The sequence below is a fragment of the Mirounga leonina genome, unplaced genomic scaffold (assembly GCF_011800145.1).
Source record: "Mirounga leonina isolate KUSES-001 unplaced genomic scaffold, KU_Mleo_1.0 Mir_481, whole genome shotgun sequence".
NCBI classification, from domain to species: Eukaryota; Metazoa; Chordata; class Mammalia; order Carnivora; family Phocidae; genus Mirounga; species Mirounga leonina.
This window is the reverse complement of record NW_023270773.1, coordinates 3,178,813-3,199,812: the sequence shown is the minus strand read 5'-3', so window position 1 is coordinate 3,199,812 and position 21,000 is coordinate 3,178,813. Positions and strand designations below refer to the sequence as shown.

Genomic DNA, 21,000 nt, shown 5'->3' with positions numbered 1-21,000 from the left:
CTCTCTTGCTGTGTCTCTTTCTGTCAAATAAATAAATAAAATCTTAAAAAAATAAAATTTATTTATCTGAGGCAGAGAGAGCATGCATGCATGCATGAGTGAGGGGGCAGAAGGGAGAGGAGAGGGAGAGAATCTCTAGCAGACTCCATGCTGAGCGAGGAGCCGCACTCAGTACTTGATCCCATGCCCCTGAAATCAAGAACTGACCTGAAACCAAGAGTCAGACGATTAACAGACTGAACCACCCAGGTACCCCTATGCCCCTCTCTTTTTACCCATTTGGTTAAAATTTCCCAACAGTGAAATCTACCCCCAAAGGGAGAATTATTCCAAAAGAGCTACAAGTCCTGAACATGGTTCTCAGAGATGCAGGCGTGTTCGGAGCCTTAGGTTGTGTGCAGAATGCCCAAGAGGCTCCTTTGCTAGGGGTGTGGTGACCTAGAAGCCAAGGCTTGTTATACCTCTTGGACGACTAATTTCTCTCACTGAACCTCACTTTCCTCACCTGGGAAATAAGGGCTGGGTTAGACACTGACCCTGGGAAGTGCCAGACACAGGCCAATGACTATTATTCAAACCTCAGGCACCTTGCGTTGCTATCTCTCCAGCTCATCCCTGCTGTCCCTATGTCCTGGCCAAGATGTGTACTTGTTTCCAGAGGTCTCCAGTGCTGGGTGGGGTTGAATCAGGAAGCCAGACAGGATTATTGCTTTCTTTTTTTTTTTAAGATTTTATTTATTTATTTGACAGAAAGAGACACAGCGAGAGAGGGAACACAAGTAGGGGGAGTGGGAGAGGGAGAAGCAGGCTTCCCGCTGAGCAGGGAGCCCGATGCAGGGCTCAATCCCAGGACCCTGAGATCATGACCTGAGCCGAAAGCAGACGCTTAACAACTGAGGCACCCAAGCACCCCGGGTTATTGCTTTCTGTGGATGGGGACTTGGGCACTCAGAGATGATAAGAGGAACCATGTCCTGAGCCTAAGCTTACCATATGCCAGGCCCTGCCCTTGGGATGTTTACAGCCTTCAGGTGGGCAGATGCTAAGTGCATCATTACTGCTGATTAGCCATGTGGTTTCCGTGTGCCAAAGACTTTGAAGAGAAGTATGGGGTACAGAGGGCACAGAATAGTGTGGAACCCTTGTATTTAGTCCCCCAGCACCCCAACTGCTATGGGAGCATTGTTCGAAGAAGAGCTGGAGGCACAGAGAGGTTGGGGAATAGGCTTGAGGTCACATAGCTAGTGGCTGTCTGAGCCAGGGTCTGAGCTCAAGTCTGGGGACCCACAGAGCTACAGGCACACGAGAAGCAACAGCTCCATTCCCTTTTCACTAGCCTCAGTTTCCCTGACTGGGTCATAAGAGGGTCTGATTGTGTCTGATCGCTGCGGGGGCCATAAGGGAGGTGGATGCCTTGTCCAGAGTACGTTCCCTTCCTGTATCTCTCCTGGGTCACCTGCAGGCCAGCTGGGCATCCCAAGGAGCTTCTGGGGCTGCAGGCTGTGGTCGCCGGCACGTGTGTCCCTCCTGGAGCGAGCAGCCCGGCCGTGGAAGGCCAACAGCCCATCTCTGCTTGCAGACACATCATTGCTCAGCTGACGGTTGTCTATTTCCTGGGACCCAGAGCTCCCCTGGCTCTGAGGGAGGCATGTCAAGAATCCTAAGTACCACGTCCTGGCACTCGAAGCTGATGGCTTGCTAACTGTTGCTAACTGTTGGAACTGTCCGATTAAAACTTGGCCTGCAGCCCCTGCCCTTTGACTCCTCCAGCTGTGGTGCAGATGAAGCAGCTGGGCTTGAGTGGGGCAGTCAGTGATTGGGGCGGGCAGCGGGGGGAGCTGAGTGGGTCAGCGGGAAACCAGCAGCACCGAGCTCAAAGGGGTTCCAGGCTGTGGAGCTCAGCGCATCTCTGTGGTGATGAGGCACCAGCATGGTAGGGTCAGCAGGGCCTGAGCAGAGGGGCATCCTCAGCCCATGAGTCGATCACAGTGTGGTGATGGTGGCCATGGCCACAATGGTGGGGCCCTGGGAGGAGCTCACGCATGGGTAGATGACCTCCTGCGTAGGCAGTGAACCACAAGCTTCCCCAGGTCCTCTCTTGCTCCAGGCCAGCAGCTGCCCCAAGTGCCTGCTCTTTTGTGCCCCTCTGGCTCTGGGGAGCCAAGGAGGATGAGCAAGGACAAAGGATGGAGTATGGACAAGGCTGATGGCCATCACCCAGATGCCAGCCCTGAGGCCCAGCCCTAGACTGGCATGAAGTCCAGATGGTTCTGTGTACCCCACCCTCAGATCTGTCTCCTCTCCCTTGACCCTGTCACTAGCTCAGACCTCTCAGAACCATGAACAGGTCCCCTAACTGTGAGGGTCGCCCTCCCTATCCTGCACATGCCACGAGCCAGTCTTTCAAAGGCAGTCTTGCAGCATGTCACTTCCCTGTCCAAAGGTGCAGTGACTAGTCCCGGTCTACACTACTAAACCCAAGTTCCAAGGCCTGGTGGGGAAGACTGTCCCTGCTGTGCCCCCACCCTCGCCCCTGTAGGAACAGCCATGCTCCCTGGGGCTGAGATACCACCTCCTCTGACCATGCTCTTGATTCTTCCAGGACACGTTAGCAACAGCTCACCTGATTTAGGACCAGTTCACACTGCCGCCTCGGCCAGAGAGGACTCTTAGAGGCTAGGGACCGGGTCAAAGGCATCTCTGCCCCCGCACCGGGTCTGGTTCCACAGGCCTGATGGCTGCTCAGGAAATGTCAGCAGCCTCCTTCTTGGTCAAAAGTGGCTCTTTTGCTTTGGAATTTCAATGTGAGAACATGTAGGTCAGTAGTTCTGGCTCATTAAAAGTACTTTGCTGTGTGCAGGAGTGTCCATAGGAACTTTGTTTCTCGTGTTTGAGGATAAGGTTTTTATTTATTTATTTTTTTAAAGATTTTATTTATTTTTTATTTGAGACAGAGAGAATGAGATACAGAGAGCATGAGAGGGAAGAGGGTCAGAGGGAGAAGCAGACTCCCTGCCGAGCAGGGAGCCCGATGTGGGACTCATCCAGGGACTCCAGGATCATGACCTGAGCTGAAGGCAGTCGCTCAACCAACTGAGCCACCCAGGCGCCCGAGGATAAGGTTTTTAAAAAGTAAAATCAGGGCACCTGAGTGGCTCAGTTGGTTAAGCATCTGCCTTCGGCTCAGGTCATGATCCTGGGGTCCTGGGATGGAGCCCTGTGTCGGGCTCCCTGCTCAGCAGGGAGTCTGTTTCTTCCTCTCCCTCTGTGCGCTCTCTCTCTCTCTCTCTCTCTCGCTCTCTCTCAAGTAAATAAATAAAATCTTAAAAAAAAAAATCGTGACCCTTATGCAAATATAAAATAAACATGTATCAAAGCGTTTACTTAACTTGTTAATTAAATGAGGGAACAGGTAAGATGTTACAATCAGTTCAAAGGAGAATCCAAAGGCCAGACACATTTATAGACCAGAAATACTGAAATAAATTTGCGAATGGAGGCAAAACAGACTTTTCCACTGTGGGGGAGGGTTGTCCTTAGATAAGAACCATTTGCACTGCTATCAGTTTTCTACAACTTACAGAGTTGTAAAAGAGCTCGAAGACAATAAAAGGCTCAGAGCCCCGACAAAATCAGAACCAGATAACCTAGAAGGGCATGTTCCAAGGACGCATAGCTCTCCATTGGAGAATCCAGGAATCTTTTTGACGTCTTGCAATTCTCCTTCCACTAACAGCTCACAACTGGAGACAACCCAAATGCCCATCAGTAGGAAAATGGGTAAAGTATGGCATGGTAAATTTATACAATGGAACACATATCATAACCAAAATATTATTAATTTTGCATGCCACAGATGCATGCCACAATACAGATGAATCTTATTGACCTAACGTTGAGTGAAAGAAGGCAGAAAGAATACAGGTTTCCCCTGCAATCTGAAAGTAAAATGTTTCTATGAAATCTTTCACACGCTGAAATAGCACAAAGCAAAGAAGCAATTACCAGTCATTTATATGGAAAACATTTTTGCATGCTCCCAGACCCCTAAAATAACCTCTTAGGCTTTTCTTCCACCTTAGGACACATCTTGCTAACAGATGCACAAAATAAGCTGAGATAAAGCAGAAATGCTCACACAGTTCAAGCCTATGGCAGCTTGCTGCTGGGATGCTGAGTGTATTCCCCGTGGTGGGAGTTTGGCCACGCCACTCTTGCTGCTCAGTGTGCCCACCTCCTCTGTAACTGCTGGTCGCAAAACAAAGAACGCTATTGTTGTTTTTCGCCTTTTTTCATAAAAGCCAAAATCCTCTTTGCATTTCTTTAGGTTAGCGAAAGCAGGTGATGATGTATGCCTTTTGTAAATGCGAAGTGGCATTACGCAAACTTTCAAAAAGCAGGGGATACCTGGGCGCCTGGGCAGCTCAGTGGGTTAAGCATCTGCCTTCAGCTCAGGTCATGATCCCAGGGTGCTGGGCTAGAGCCCTGCGTCGGGCTCGCTGCTCAGCAGAGTCTGCTTCTCTCTTTCTCTCTCCCTCTGCCTCTCCCCCTGTTCATGCTTGCACACACACTCTCTCAAACAAATAAATAAAATCTTAAAAAAAAAAAAAAAAGCAGGGGATACCCATACAAACTTGTAGCAGGCTGAATAATGGCTCCCAAAGCTATGAGGTACTAAACCGTGGAACTTGTAAATGTTACCTTATTTGGAAAAAGGGTCTTTGCAGATATGATAAATAAGGATTTATTGGGGTTTATCCTGGATTATCCGGATGGATTCTAAATGCTGTCACAAGTGTCTTCATGGAAAAGGATCAGAGGGAGATTCACACACACACACACACACACACACACACACACACACAAGAAGGCCATAGACAGAGGCAGAGATTGGAGTGATGCAGCCATAAGCAAAGGATCCCCAAGGAATGCAGGCAGCCAGCAGATGTTAGACGCAGGCAATGGATTCTCCCCTGGAGAATTTGGAGGAAGCTTAGAGCCACCAATGCCTCAAAGTCTGATTTCTAGCCTCCTGATTTAGGAGATAATACATTTCTGTTGTTTTAAGGCACCAAGGTTGCGGTAATCTGTTCCAGCAGCTCTAGAAAACCAATACAGTATGATTCCATTTATTGAAAAGCTCAAAATCAGTCCATATCAATTCTGAATTAGATGTCAGAATGGTGGTTAACTTTGATAAAGATGCAGTGATGAGGAGTGGGTAATGGGAAACTGCTAAAGTTCTTTTTTTTAAGCTTCACTTTTTGACATTTCATTGAGTTGCACATTTATTTCGTGTTCTTTAATATAAAAAGGTATCCACCTGGGTGGCTCAGTCAGTTAAGCGTCTGCCTTTGGCTCAGGTCATGATCTCAGGGTCCCGGGATGGAGCCCCCAGTCCAGCTCCCTGCTCAGCAGGGAGTCTGCTTCTCTCTCTCCCTCTGACCACCCCCTCCCCGCTCATCCTCTCTCTCTCTCTCAAATGAATAAATAAGAAATCTTTTTTAAAAAGTATGTTTTAACAGCATGTGTGGCTTGTCAGTGTAAGTGGGGGTGATGGCAGGTCCCTGGAACCAGACAGTTTTCTCCTGTTTCTGCCATTTGCTGGCTTGGGCAAGTGACATAACCTCTTTGAGCCTCAATTTTGTCTTTTATACAGTTCTTAGAGGGCTGTTGTGAGGACCTAAGTCATGTTGAGCCCTTTCTGAATTGTAAATGCCCAAACAAAAGCAACATTAATGTCCCTCACATTTACCAGGCATTTCCTGGGCACTGAGCAGAGTGCTAGATCTTCATCATGCATTATCCCATTTATTTCCCTACAACAACCCATAACAGCACCCATTTTGTAGATTAAAAAAACAGAAACACAAAGACAGACAGCTAGTAAGTGATGAAGCCAGGACCATCACCTTAGTCCTACACCAAGGTTGAATGATTATCTCCAGAGTACTAAAACATTATCTATTCTGGTTTTAAAAAGGAAAATATAGGTCAGCATGTGTAGTAGCCTACCATTTATGTTAAAAAAAAAAAAAGAGAGAAGCAGAATAACTTATCTGTTTATTTTTCATATTTGTTTATATTCATAAAGTATCTCTAGAAGGATATCAAGAAACTGAATACAGTTAGTTGCATTTGGGAAGAGGAACTACATGAATGGATGCCTTCTGAAATAAAATTAAAACAAAAAATTATAAGGAATTATACGAACAACCTCATGCCAATGATTTTGAAAACATCAGTATATAGCCAGTTTCCTGCAAAAATAGAGCTTAGCAAAGATGATACAGGGAGAAGTAGAAATTCTGTTTTGGGGTGTCTGGTTGGCTCAGCCGGTAGAGCATGTGACTCCTGATCTCAGGGTAACGAGTTCAAGCCCCACGTTGGGCATAGAGCCTACTCAAAAAAAAAAAAAAAAAAAATCTATCTAAATCTAGAACCATTAAAGAAATGGAATGCTTAGTTTAAAATCTGCATCCTATCCCCTCAAAAGTCTCAAATCAGAGAAAACCAAAGAAAAACACCAGGCCTGGATAATTTTATAGGCAAACATTGAAAAGAAAGATCCTCTTATAACATAATCTCCCAGATAAAGAAGAAAACAGAAGCCTCCTTCACTCATTGTGATTTGATTATAAATTTAATCCCAAACCAGACATCAACAGTACAAGAAAGTAAAAGGAAAGGCCAAAATCACTTACGGACATATATGCAAAAATGCTAAATAAAATATTAGCGAATAGTCCAGCAATGTATTAAAAATTTATCAATTCCAATTTTTCTTTTTTTCTGGGAAACTAAGATGATGTAATAAAAATGTATTAATGTAGTTCAAACTATCTAAGGAAAAAACCTGTATGACAACTGTGACCTAACAGAACTTCCTTAACTTGATAAAGGATATTTAGCCTCCTGTTTTTGATGGATCACTTGTTTAGTGTCTGTGTTCCCTGCCGCACGGGGAGCGCCAGGAGGGCAGGGCTTGCGTGTTTTTACCACCACTGTCTAGCTCGTCGCCTACCACCGTCTTTGGCACACTGTAAATACGTGCTGCATGAAAGGTGGACCTTTGGCTGAGGTCAGGTTTTGGGAAGAGGAAGCTCTACACTCATCACCCCAGCCCGTCGAACACAGCATTCAGGAGCACCCCCCTCCGCAGCTCTAGCGCAAACCCCAACGCGTCCGTACAGGCTGCCGGGGCCTTTTTTTGTGGCTGGCCGGGGGACAGGGCGCCTGCGCTACCCAGAGATGGGAGGGACGCGAGCGGAGTGGGCGGGGCGGTAGGCGCCTGCGCGGCGGCGGGATGTAGGCGGGGCCTTGCGGCGCCTGCGCAATCAGTGGCCGCTGAGTGGGGCGGGACAAGGGCGGGCCGAGGGCGGGGGCCGCGAAGGAGGCAGGGCGGGCCGGGGGAACGGCGGCGCGGGGTTGGCTGCTGCCCTGAGGCCGGACTCAACGGATTCGGGCCGCGCCACCGGGCGAGCTCGCCGCCCGGCCCCATCCCGGAGCCAGCGAGCGAGCGAGGCGGCGCCGCGCGGTAAGAGCCAGGGCCGGGTCCCCTCAGTGTGCGCTGGCGGGCCTGTCCATCTTCTCAGCGTCGCCCGCGCGGCCGGGCCCAGGCGGCCCCGCAGACCCCAGCGGGCCCGCGCCTGCGCCGTCCCCCGCCGGGGGCCCCCCCCCCAGCCCGTCCCGCGCCTGCGCCGTCCCCGTCCGCCGACCCCCGGGTTCGCCGGCCGCTCCTGGCTGGCGTTGCGGCCCAGGTGGTTGTGGGCCACCTAGCCTGCTGGTCCCTCTTAGCCAAGGGGCTGAGCGTGACCCTCGCGGTTTGCTTTCCCCGCGCCCCAGAAGAGGCTGCGGCCGGCGTCCCATAGCCCTGGCCCCTTGGTCCCCTTCCCCCGGCGGAGACATCGCTGCGCGGGGCTCCAAGGACGCGGCTCGGGGAGCAGGGCCGCGGGCGGCGGACCCCAGGCCTCCTGCGGTCTCTTCTTCCGCCGGGGCACGCGCCCCCACCCTGGCCCCGCGCAGAGGGGAGGTCATCATTAAGGGAGCGGAATGTCGTTTTTTTCTTGAGACCTGGTTAATTGCATCAGGTTGGATATGAAATAATCTGGTGTTTTGTTGAGGGAATTTTGCATTTCCTTCAATCTGGTAATTGTGTGGCATAAGTGGTTATATTTTAAGACGACATAGTTCATTGTTGGGCACCTCTCTTGGAGATGACTAGAAAATAAATTAGTTTCCACGTAGTTTCAACCTATTTACAAGACCAAGTAAGAATTCCTGTGATCATTCAAATGTAGAGAGCTTTGATTTGTTGATGCCCTTGATAATTTGCCGGCAAGTACGGAAGGGTCCAGGAAAAATTCCCATAAATTCGCTGCCCTGTATTGATTACAGGGAAAAATGTGTTGTAAAAAGAGCATCTCAAGCCATTGATAATGTTTTCTAAGTTTGTTGCAACAGATTCAGGAAACTAAAAAATGCTGTAGAGCCCAACAGCGTTTGCTGTCAGCCAGGAGGATGTATCTTGAGATGAAATCAGAGCTTTGTAGACATCAGCAGACATCAGCATAACACGTGTAGGTTTTGAAATAGTCAAATCAATACCGACAGGTATATCTGTAAGGAGAAGTAGGGTATTGATTTGGGGAAAATCTTTTTCGGTAAAGAAATAGCTAACTCATCCAGTTATTTTTTTTTCCTCTTTAAAAATGTCTTCTTTCCCCCTAGGATTTACTCTATACCAAGCAGAGTCTTTAAAGACTCAGCAACTTTAGGTAGCTGAGAATGTTTCTTAATAGCCTGCGTATACTCTAGGTATGTAGGGATTTTCTTGACATTCATTTTCAGTAAGAAAGTGAATATTGTGCCATAGAAAAGCTTTAAACTTGAATTTTTAGGGTGTGTATCTACATTGTGTTGTCTTGGGATGGGATTTCTGTGAAGCAGAGGTTCTCTTTATAACCGATTTGATACAGTACATCTTTAATTTCACATGACTCAGCTGATAGTATTGTTCGGTTCGAAATTACTACCAGGGTTGGGTTTTCATAATACATAAGACTTGCCATATAACCATATACATATTTATTTTTTTATTTTTAATTTTTAAAGATGTATTTATTTGAGAGCTCGCATGGGTGTGTGCGTGTGCCCATGAGTGGGGAGAGGGGCAGAGGGAGATCTCAAGCAGACTCTGCACTGAGCGTGGAGTGGGCCTCCATCCCAGGACCCTGAGATCACAACCCCAGCCAGAATCAAGAGTGGGATGCCCAACCAACTGAACCACCCAGGTTCCTCAAACCACATGGTGCCCATAAATCACATGGCTAACTTGTACTTAGTATTAGGAAAACCGTCCAGCTCGGTAGAGGTCTGGTGACGGTATCGGCAGGCTAGAGTTACTCTCTTGGTGTTATAGCTTTGGGCAAATCAGTTTTCCTTTCTGGACCTTCCTTTCCCTATCTGTAAAGTGTGCAGGGTGGGGGAGGAGGGAAGAGATGGAAACAAGCTCCAGTTGCCACTTTTAACACTTAATGGATCCTTGTCTACAGAGTCCTCTTCCGTTTGTAGTAGAACTGGGTCTTCTCATCAGTTTCATGACATTGTTTGTGGTCCCTCCACAAAGACAGGGAGTGAGGCCATCATAAAACTGGTGAGAACAAATCTGGGAGACTCTTGGTCAGACCCCTGACAGGGATTGTTGAATGGGCCTCAGTGTATACAGAAAAACAAGGACAATGTGAGGGAGTTTTTCATTAAACTAAATTTATTCAATGAAAGGACTGCCCTTTGTAAAAAAAAGATATGTCATTTTCTTGGTGTTGAAATTAAGAATCTTTTTTGAAATGATGTTGATAGTAAATGGTGGTATATGGTGATTATAAATGGCAAATACAAGGTTGGTTATCTTAACACAATAAGATATTTTTAGAAATAAAGAGAGACTAAAATCTTTGTTTTGCTATTGTCATTAGGGAGTTTAGGAAAAAGTTCCTGGGGCTTTTGGTGCTAAGAAGACTAAAATACAGATTTTTTTTTTTTTTAAGATTGTATTTATTTGACATAGACACAGCGAGAGAGGAAACACAAGCAGGGGGAGTGAGAGAGGGAGAAGCAGGCTTCCCACTGAGCTGGGAGCCCCATGTGGGGCGATCCCAGGACCCTGGGTTCATGACCTGAGCCAAAGGCAGACGCTTAACGACTGAGCCACCCAGGCACCCCTAGATTATTTTTTAAGAGTAAATATGAGTTGACTTTGTGGCCATCTGTCCAAATCCACAGGCAACTGGGAAAATTGATTAAATTTGCTTGGTATTAAAGATGTTACTATTCGGATTATTCTTTCCTACTGGATATAAAATGTCAGGATATTTTTGTGTGTGTGCTTGTGCCAACAAAATAAGCCTAGGCAGGGAAATTCCTCCTGGTGGTTGGAATTGTTATTGGTGAATAGACTAGCTGCTGAGGTAAAGAACCCCCATGGGGTTTCTCTCTCAGCTCAGAAATCTTTTAGTATTGTGGCCTCAGTCTTTTGCTGTGCAACAACATGACCATGGAGAAATTAGGCTTACAGACTGTATTTCAGATATGCTGAGGGGAAGAAGTGGCAATGGTTTGTTCCAAAGTGAATGTAGCAGGTGATCTTTGTGTCTGTGAAGTCTTTAAAATTCATCCTGGTCTGCTGTTAATAACATAAGATTTAAAGTTATTGTAAACCTTTTTTTTTTGTACTCACAAAACTATAATATATCAAAATGTATCAAACATTTTAAAAGTGTCTTGAGTTAAAATGAATAATGCAGTCTAATTCTTTGTAATACTAATTTCTGTACTTAAAGGACTGATTGCTCTCAGCTACCTCTAAGTTTTCAGTTTTCAAAGAATAATTGGGTAACTCCCAAAAGGAGATTTGTCCACTAGAAAAGAGTGCAGATCTGTTAACAGTGTTTTTCCCACATCGTTAGTGTAGTTCTTTTCTGGTTAAATCCAGGGGTTTGCTCCTGCCTCTGTCTTTCCAAAATATATCTGTTCATAGTCACCCCACATCCCACCACCAATTTTAAGTCCTTCAACGGCTCCCACTGTCTTCATAATCAGATTTACTAATCCTTATCTTGGTATCCAGGATGCTTCATCACTGGGCTCTGGCCTCCATTCTCATCCCCCCACCCCCCTTTTTTTGGTGCTTGACTGAGTTTTGCTGAACCCCTCTTGGTCCCTTAACTCTCTCCAGTCTCCATGTCTCCTTCTGCTGGAATGTTCTTCCCTCACTTCATCCCATTATCACCTTCATACTCAGCATAGATATTACCTTGCCTTGAAGGCATCCCTTGACCTATCTCCTGCATACTTGTCCAGCTCCTTGTCTAGTGAGGATTTGGTGCCCTGTGTTTTGTCTGTTCCCTCCATTAGCCAGTGACGTCACAGCGCGTAGCAGAGTGTGTGGTTTGACCAAAGGTTGTTGTATCTGTTGGGTGCATTATGTGCTAGGCATGTCAGCACCACCAAGGAAGTAGAAGTCACCTTAAGTCCTTGCCCATAAGAGTTTTACTCCAGGTGTGTTTGACCTCTTCAGCTGTGAGACACCTCCCAGTTGTACACACCAATTTGCAGAGTTTTTTTAGTTGTATCTTAGTGTCTAACTCAAATCTTATTTCTTGAAGGAGGGACTGTCTCTCATATGTGTTTTATAAACCAGGTGGGCATTATCTTTGTTCCCAGCTCTGGAAGGAATACGCATTTGTTCTGTATTGCTTCCCTCATTCCCCTTGGGTACCTTCCACCTTGGCTTTTTTGTTTTTGTTTTAATATGATGTGTTTGGACAGTAAAAGTATCATCTTTGTTAAGAAACAAAGATATTAAATTGCAAGGTTGTCTGTTGTGCATACAGCCTAGGGAAAACAGAAATGATAAAGGGAGGGATACCTGGCTGGCTCAGTGGGGAGAGCATTTGACTCTTGATCTCAGGGTTCTGAGTTTGAGCCCCATGTTGGGTGTAGAGATTACTTAAAAATAAAATATTTTTCTTTTCTTTTTTTTTTTTTTAAAGACGTGTTTATTTTCTAGAGGAGCTCGTGTGTGCACCTGTATGCATGTGAGCGGGATGAGGGGCAGAGAGAGAAATTTCAAGCAGACTCCCCGCTGAACATGGATTCCCTTCTCGGGGCTCGATAACACCACCCGTGAGATCATGACCCAAGCCAAAACCAAGGGTTGGATGGATGCTTAACCAACGTAGTCACCCAGGTGCCCCCAAAATAAAATGTTAAAAAAAATGATAAAGGGGAAAGATAGTTTGTCTCTTATAAAAAGGCCCCATATTATACTTCTTTTCTAAAGAACTGAGGTTATACAAAGAAAAATAAAAAAGACCCTGGCTAAGGGCGCCTGAGTGGCTCAGTCAGTTAAGCATCTGCCTTGGGCTCAGGTCACCTGGGATCGAGTCCCACATTGGGCCCTCCGCTCAGCGGGGTGTCTGCTTCTCCCTCTCCCTCTGCCTGCTTCTCCCTCTCCCTCTGCCTGCTTCTCCCTCTGCTTGTGCTCGCTCTCTCTCAAATAAATAAATAAAACCTTAAAAAAAATAAAATAAAAAGACCTGGTTAAGCTTAGGAAAGAGGCATGCAGAAAACCTGGCAGCACTGTTAAGATTTGTGAAGAAATACTGGTTAAAAATTAAAGTTGTCCATTTCTTCCTTTCTCCCTTCTCATATTCTTGGGAAAAATCCCAAGTCAGCCATTTTCCAATCGTACCTTTTCTACTCAGAATTCCCGAGGCAGTCCATTGGGGCTGCTTTTTTTCCAGAACAGTCACAATTGGACACTTTCTCCCAAGAGATGCCCCTTTTCTCCTACGTAGGAGACAGCCAGTGTCCTGAGTCCCACTCCCTCTTTCCCTGGAAGCTTCTTGTTTTGGTTTGGTTTTATCCTCAAGGATTCTTGAGCAGGACCTATTGGATTTTCTTCTTGCACACTTTTCTTTTTTTAAACTTTAGTGGGTTTGAGCCAGTCTTAAATCTTCTCTCCCATGTTCGTTCTTGTTCTCCCTCTCTGGCAGTCTGTGTTTTCTGCAGATTCCATTGAATCCTTACAGTTAACTAGGTCTGCTGTGTCTCCCCCGTTACCAGTTACCTGCAGCTTTTCAACCCTAGCTCTCTCCTTTTTTTTCTCCATGCTCACCTCATTGCAGGCTTATTCAGCCTTGCCCAGTCCCCCCCATGCAAGGCCTCCAGCCTTGCATTTTTTTTAGTCTGTTTTTTTATCTCCTCCTTGCCTTAAGCCTTGGCCCCCTCCTCCCTCCCATATTCCATTCTTCATCATTCATGTATTCATTTGAATACACGAATACCTGAGTGCCTGTATTCAGTTGAATACAAGACTGATGTATTCATGTATTCGATCATGTATTCATTTGCAAACATGTATGCTTTTAAAAAATAACAGGCTTATTGAGATGTAATTTATATACCATAAAGTTCACCCTTTTTTTTTTTAAAGATTTTATTTTTATTTATTTATTTGAGACAGAGAGAATGAGAGAGACAGAGAGCACATGAGAGGGGGGAGGGTCAGAGGGAGAAGCAGGCTCCCTGCCGAGCAGGGAGCCCCATGCGGGACTCGATCCCGGGACTCCAGGATCATGACCTGAGCCGAAGGCAGTCGCCCCACCAACTGAGCCACCCAGGTGCCCCTTTTTTTTTTTTTTTAAAGATTTTATTTATGTATTTGACAGAGAGAGAGAGAGACAGTGAGAGAGGGAACACAAGCAGGGGGAGAGGGAGAGGGAGAAGCAGGCTTCCCGTGGAGCAGGGAACCCGATGCGGGGCTCGATCCCAGGACCCTGGGATCATGACCTGAGCCGAAGGCAGACGCTTAATGACTGAGCCACCCAGGCACCCCTGGGCGCCCTTTTTTTTTTAAAGATTTTATTTTTATTTATTTATTTGAGACAGAATGAGAGAGACAGAGAGCACATGAGAGGGGGGAGGGTCAGAGGGAGAAGCAAGGTTCACCCTTTTTGAAGTGTACACTTCAGTGGTTTTAAGTATATCCATGAAGTTGTGCATTGATCACCACTCTCTAATTCCAGAACATTTTCATTACCTCACAAAGAAGCCTTGTTCTGATTAATAGTCACTCCCCATTCTCCACTCCCTCCAGCCCCTGGACATCCCTAATCTACTCTGTCTCTGTAAATTTGCCTGTTCTGGATATTTCATAGAAATGGAATCATACAATTTGTGTTCATTTTGTCTTTCTTTCATTTAGCATGATCTTTTTAAGGATTGTCCATTGTAGCATTTATTAGTACTTCATTTCTTTTATGGCCAAATAATAGTTTATACTTTGTTGATGGACATTTGGGTTTTTTCCACTTCTGGTGATTATGAATAATGCTGCTGTGAACATTCAGGTACAGGTTTCTTTGTGGATGAATATTTTCAGTTCTGTTGGGTGTGTACCTCAGAGTGGAATTGCTGGGTCACACGGTAGCTGTGTTAAACTTTGAGGAACCACCAAACTGTTTTCCAAAGTTGCATCATTTTACATTCCCACTAGCAGTGTATGAGGGTTTCAGATTCTCCACCTCCTCATCGATGTAAGGTTTTCGGAGTATACTTTAAAAAAAATGGGGGGGGGCGCGCCTGGGTGGCTCAGTCGTGAAGCGTCTGCCTTCGGCTCAGGTCATGGTCCCAGGGTCCTGGGATCGAGCCCCACATCAGGCTCCCTGCTCGGCGGAAAGCCTGCTTCTCCCTCTCCCACTCCCCCTGCTTGTGTTCCCTCTGTCGCTGTGTCTCTCTCTGTCAAATAAATAAATAAAATCTTAAAAAAAAAAAAAATTTAAAAATGGGATTTTTTTTTTAATATTTCTTGTTTTCTTCACTTAATACTTCCATTAAATTCCATTAAATCAGCTGGCATCACTGACTCATTGTGATTAATGGTTTCATAGTGGTATTCCGTAGTAAAAATACACCATTTAGTTATTCAGTTCATCAGATAGGTACTTATTTATTTAGTTAGTTTAATTTAGTTTTCTTAAGTAAACCCTGTGCCCAACGTGGGACTCTAACTCATAACCCCAAGATCAAGAATCATAAGCTTTACTGACTGAGCCAGCCAGGTGCCCCAAGTCAGCAGATATTTATTATGTGGCTCTTAAGTGCCAGGCATGGTTCTAGGTTCTGGGCAACAGCATTGAACAAAACAAAATCCTCTGCATTCGTAGAATTTACTTTCTGGTAGGGGAGTAGGTGAGAAGTCAGGAAATAAGTAATATAGATAGGGTTTTACCAGTGCAGTTTGAGTCTGTGGCAGCTTTCTGAGCAGTGTATATGAAGTACTAAAGGCTAGAGATTACTCTAGATGTTACAAGCTACTGTAAGTCTGTATTAGTATTAATCACTTGCAGGTGAAAGTAGAAACATTTTCATAAAGAAAAAAATAGAAAACAACCAGCTGGTAAGTGTGGATATGGAGTTTTTCTGGGGATAAACTGATGAGCCTGAAAGGTTTTGGTAGCAAAGTTTGCTTTTGTTTTCTTTCTTTATTTTTTTTAAAGTTGGTTCCTAACTCGGGGCTCGAACTCACGACCCTGAGATGAAGACCTGAGCTGAGATCAAGAGTCAGAAGCTTAACCTATTGAGCCACCCAGGCACCCCGAAGTTTGCATATTTATAAATTGTATCCCAGCCCTCTTATTCTAGTGATCAGTTAATAGACACCCTTGACCAAAAGCCAGGTAAGGTATATGTGTTAGTAGGTTTTTTTTTTTTTTTTTTTAAGATTTTATTTATTTATTTGAGAGAAAGAGAGAGAGCATGAGAGGGGGGAGGGTCAGAGGGAGAAGCAGACTCCCCGCTGAGCAGGGAGCCCGATGCGGGACTCGATCCCGGGACTCCAGGATCATGACCTGAGCCGAAGGCAGTTGCTTAACCAACTGAGCCACCCAGGCGCCCCATTTTTTTTTTTTAAAGATTTTATTTATTTATTTGAGAGAGGGAGAGTGCACACACAAGCAGGGGAGGGGAGAGGGAGAAGCAGACTCCCTGCGGAGCAGGCAGCCCGATGCAGGACTTGATCCTAGCACCCTGGGATCACGACCTGAGCCTAAGGTAGATGGTTAACTGACTGAGCCACCCAGGCGTCCCGTGTTAGTAGTTTTTGATGGATGCAGCCCAGAGTACTTTTGGGTGACATGGCAAAACTTCCAGGCCCATAGAAATCTTACTTTCTTTCTGAACTTCTTGTGTTTATTACATTGCCCTTTGAATTAATGAGGTTGTCCCTACAGTAAGGCCTACTCTAAATTATTCATGCTGATGCTTAGGGAAAATAATCTGGGTCTTTTAGAGTGGTTAGGCCTAGAGGGAAAAATGATGTCCATCCCCACAAGGGCAGATTTGTATTGATAAGCAGCCTGGTTGGGCCTGCACTAACCTCTCTTGGTTGGCTCTAGAAGTAATGCAGTTAAAATAGACATTTCTGTTTTGATTTTGTTTTTTTATATTGGACTTGGAAATGAAGTTAGAAATGCACCCTTTAGACACATACTCAACCTTCCTGTTACCTATCCAGTTCAAAGGCTTGCTTGGCCAGACCCAGCTCGATCATGATGGAATGCAAATCGTTTATAAATAACCAGAATTTCGTTGTAATGAATAAAATGTTTTGCAAAAAAAAAAGTTTTTTCGCATTTCAGTTACTAGCGTTCCTTTTTTTTTTTTTTTAAAGATTTTATTTATTTGACAGAGACACAGCGACAGAGGGAACACAAGCAGGGAGGGGGAGTGGGAGAGGGAGAAGCAGATCTCCCGCTGAGCAGGGAGCCTGATGCAGGGCTCGATCCCAGGACCCCGGGACCATGACCCTCATGAGCCAAAGGCAGACGCTTAACGACTGAGCCACCCAGGCGCCCTGCATTCCTTGTTTTTAAATTAAAAAAAAAAAAGCAACCTGGAAGTTTATGTTAAAGTTGTATTTCTGAAGGTCTAGTATAGAATATAAATGTCCGTCAGGAAGCTGTCTAGCTGTACTGGGATTTTTAATCACTTCCTCTCCTGCCTCTGACTCCCTCTGCCATCACACCTGTGCTTAGTTGTGTTGGGTTCCAAAATTTTATTTATAAAACTAATACATAAGCTTTATGAAGTCTATGTTAATAGTACTGTGGAATCTAATGAGCATCTATAACAGCGGAGCTGAAAAAGCACATATTTCATGTGTACCTTTCATTAAATATGGTCCTCTCACAACACATCTTGAGGTAGTTAGCACGACTGTTATTTTCCTTATTTTTATAAATGAGGAAATAAGGTTAAGAGTACAGAGTTAACCAGTGGCCAAGCTTGGATTTGAGCCTTGGTTTCTGACTAAAAGTCTTATGTCCTTTTCACTATAATATGCTACCTTTCAACTAGAATGCATTTGTCATAAGGCTGAAGGAACTATAGTGCTATTTAACGACTGAGCCACCCAGGTGCCCCAGGAACTACAGTGCTATTTAGCCTGGAGAATGGAAGCCTTAGGTGGGCATTGTTTCTCTTGTAATTGAAATAATTGAAGGAATTTATTTTGTGTTGCTTTGGCAGGTATTCTGGTAAGTGGCAGTTCCAATTGCACTGACATTTGGCTGCATAAACTGCCCAAGAATTGAAGGAGCTGCCCCTTTCAAGTTACTACCTAGTAACAAAGGCTGTGGGGTGTCAAAGGATGATGGGTAGAGGATTAAACTTGACCTGTTTTACTAAAGTCCTCTCTCTTGCTCCCCTTCTTTGCATCCTCCCTTTACATCCTTTGAGCTCTTAGCTGGGCCTCCTCTCTTCTCTTTCTTGCCTTTTTCCTTAAGCCACTCAGAGGCAAGTTTTAAATGTGAGATCGTCTCTAGATAAAATTTAATGATAATTCTGTTTGATTGGTTCATTTTTCTCACATTTGGAATATATCCTCATTCCTTCCATATTATTTTATTTTACTTTATTTCTTTTAAAAAAGAATCTATTTTGGGGGCGCCTGGGTGGCTCAGTTGGTTAAGCATCCCACTCGTGATTTTGGCTTAGGTCATGATCTCAGGGACATGAAATCAAGCCCTCCATCAGGCTCTGTGCTCAGCTTCTTTCCCTCTCCTTCTCCCCCTCTCCCAATTTGCGCATGTGCGTGCACTCTCTCTCAAATTAAAACAAAATTAAATCTTAAAAAAAAGATTCTATTTTTAAGTAATCTCTACACCCAGCATGGGGCTTGAACCCACAAACCCCAAGATCACGAGTCACATGCTCCACCGACTAAGCCAGCCAGGCATCCCTCCTTCCATATTATTTTAAATAAGTGACAGTGAAGTGTGAATTTGGAATTTATAATTTTTTCTAATAGTATTCTTAGAGGGATTTTTTTTTTAACTGGAAATGAAAATTGAAGACTGTATACCGGGATGGTAGGCTAAGGAGAGGTTTATTATGTAAGTATGAGATTCTGTAATGAAAGGCTAATTCAGTATTTACTTTCTCACCCAAGGTTTATATCCTTGGAGATAAGCACCCAAGGTTCTTACTCTATTTGTTCCCAGTTGCATGTGATTGTGCAAAATTTTGTATAGAGAAAGCTACATAGGTGCTGCGTTTGCCTGGCCAAAGGAGTTACACACTACAAATGGGCAGAGAGGGTGGTAAGCAGTGGTAGGTTTTGTGTTGATGTGAGTGACTTCTGAGAAAGGATCATTAGAATTCTCAGTCACTGCACATCTTTGAAAGTGGTTTCGGAGGTTAGTGAGGTCAAGAAGAAAAAGACCTGTTACCTCTCAGACAGCTGATGAATTTTTCCATAGCAGTTACTGGTTTGTCTTTGTCTACAAAATTTTTTTAATCCTTTTTTTTTTTAAGATTTAAAAAAAAAATTATTTATTTGACAGAGAGACAGTGAGAGTGGGAACACAACCAGGGGGAGTATGAGAGGGAGAAGCAGACTTCCTCATGAGCAGGGAGCCTGATGCGGGCTCGATCCCAGGACCCTGGGATCATGACCTGAGCCGAAGGCAGATGCTCAATGACTGAGCCACCCAGGTGCCCCTTGTCTACGAAGTTTAAAAAAAAATTTTGTCAGAAGTCCAGACTTGAGGTATTTGTTCAGTGATTAAGTCTCTGTGCCATGCTGTGTTAGAAGCTTGGCAGATTTCAGATGGTGGGGGTAGCTGAGCTGAAAAAGAAGTTGCTTCAGGAGAGAAGCAAGTGAGTAAGTCAGCTAGGAGAATTCTTTCCACAGAAGTACCATACAATGCTTTTTAAAATAACTGAACGTATCGCACTGGTGTCTGGAGCCTTTAGAGATGAACCATTGTGAATATCTGATATCTAGCTAACTGAGGTTAGTGTAGGAACTTCCCATTTCCACTGATGTCTGATGATAAATTGGCCCTCCTAGCCCCTACTGGAAGGCTCTTAAAGAGCAAGAAGGAGGACCCAACTACTTTTAAGGCAGTTCATTTGGCGTAGGGGCATTTCTGATCATTAGCTGTCCCAGAATCTCCCTCTTGAAAACTTTTACTCACTAGTCCTATTCCTGCTTTCTGGATCTTTTCAAATTTGAAAACAGCCATATATTTTAAACAATCTACTGAGTTGAGGGGCGCATGGGTGGCTCAGTTGTTAAGCATCTTCCTTCGGCTCAGGTCATGGTCCCCCGGGTCCTGGGATCGAGCCCCACATCGGGCTCCCTGCTTGGCAGGAAGCCTACTTTTCCCTCTCCCCCTCCCCCTGCTTGTGTTCCCTCTGTCGCTGTGTCTCTCTCTGTCAAATAAATAAATAAAATCTTTAAAAAACAAACAAACAAAAATCTACTGAGTTGAGTCTTTTTTTTTTTTTTGAAGATTTTATTTATTTATTTAACAGAGAGAGAGAGAGAGAGAGAGAGAGTACAAGCAGGGGGGGTGGGAGAGGGAGAAGCAGGCTTCCCGCTGATCAGGGAGCCCGATGTGGGGCTCAATCCCAGGACCCTGAGATCAGGACCTGAGCTGAAGGCCGACGCTCAACGAGTATGCCATCCAGGTGCCCTGAAAGTCTCTCTTCTTTGACTTGTTTCCAGAGCCCTATATTAGAATTTGAAGACTTCCATTTTCTAAGTTGGGGATAAGATGCTGTGATGTTTGTACGGGAATCTATTATTCTTAATATCTGCTACTAGTAACCTTTTGCTGAAATTCAGAGTTTGCTAACATCATGTAGTAGTGTTGTGAAATTTTACTTTTTAAAAAATTGGAATAAAACCTTAGAAAGAAACATATTTTACATGTTCTGTTTTCTTTTTCAAAATTTTATTTATTTGAGAGCGAGAACGCACACGAGATGGGGGGGGTGCACGGAGAGGGAGAAGCAGACTTCCTGCTTGATCCCAGGACCCCGGGATCCCGACCTGAGCTGAAGGCAGACGCTTAACTGACTGAGCCACCTAGGAGCCCCTCTGTTTTCTTATTATCTGATTGGTTATGTTATATTGAAATTCTGACATGTGATTGCGCTTTAATGCTTGAACTTGCAATACATTACTCATGCAGTGAAGAAAAACAGTATGATCCTAAATTGGCAACAGCAAAATCAGTGTATTTGAATTAATATGGTGTATCTCAGCATTTTAACAAGGAAGTATGGACCATGACATTTTGAACTCAGAAGGAAGTGCTTTCCCGCTGTTTTTCTCTTTTTCTTCCTACATCCTTATCCTACCACTGAGTGAACAGAAGTTCTACACTGTTAAAGGATGTCTTATAACAGCAGTGAACTGTGTAATAGGTGGTTCACTGGCCTGTCTAGAAAGAGTTTACTGGGGGCGCCTGGGTGGCTCAGTTGGTTAAGCGACTGCCTTTGGCTCAGGTCATGATCCTGGAGTCCCGGGATCGAGTCCCGCATCGGGCTCCCTGCTCGGCAGGGAGCCTGCTTCTCCCTCTGACCCTCCCCCTCTCATGTGCTCTCTCTCTCTCATTCTCTCTGTCTCAAATAAATAAATAAAAT

At 44.9% G+C, this 21,000-nt stretch overlaps 1 protein-coding gene across 5 annotated transcripts in view; it reads left to right on the top strand.

Moving 5' to 3' along the window:
- The window catches only part of SPECC1L (sperm antigen with calponin homology and coiled-coil domains 1 like), a 144,018-nt gene that overhangs the window by 4,163 nt on the left and 118,855 nt on the right, over window positions 1–21,000 (top strand). The window contains exon 1 of one of the 5 annotated variants that reach the window (XM_034989263.1): window positions 7,415–7,537. The exons of the other annotated variants lie outside the window; for them this stretch is intronic. The gene's annotated coding sequence lies outside the window, so the exon portion shown is untranslated. Of the gene's footprint in view, window positions 1–7,414; window positions 7,538–21,000 lie in introns of those variants that run through there. 5 annotated transcript variants of the gene reach the window in all.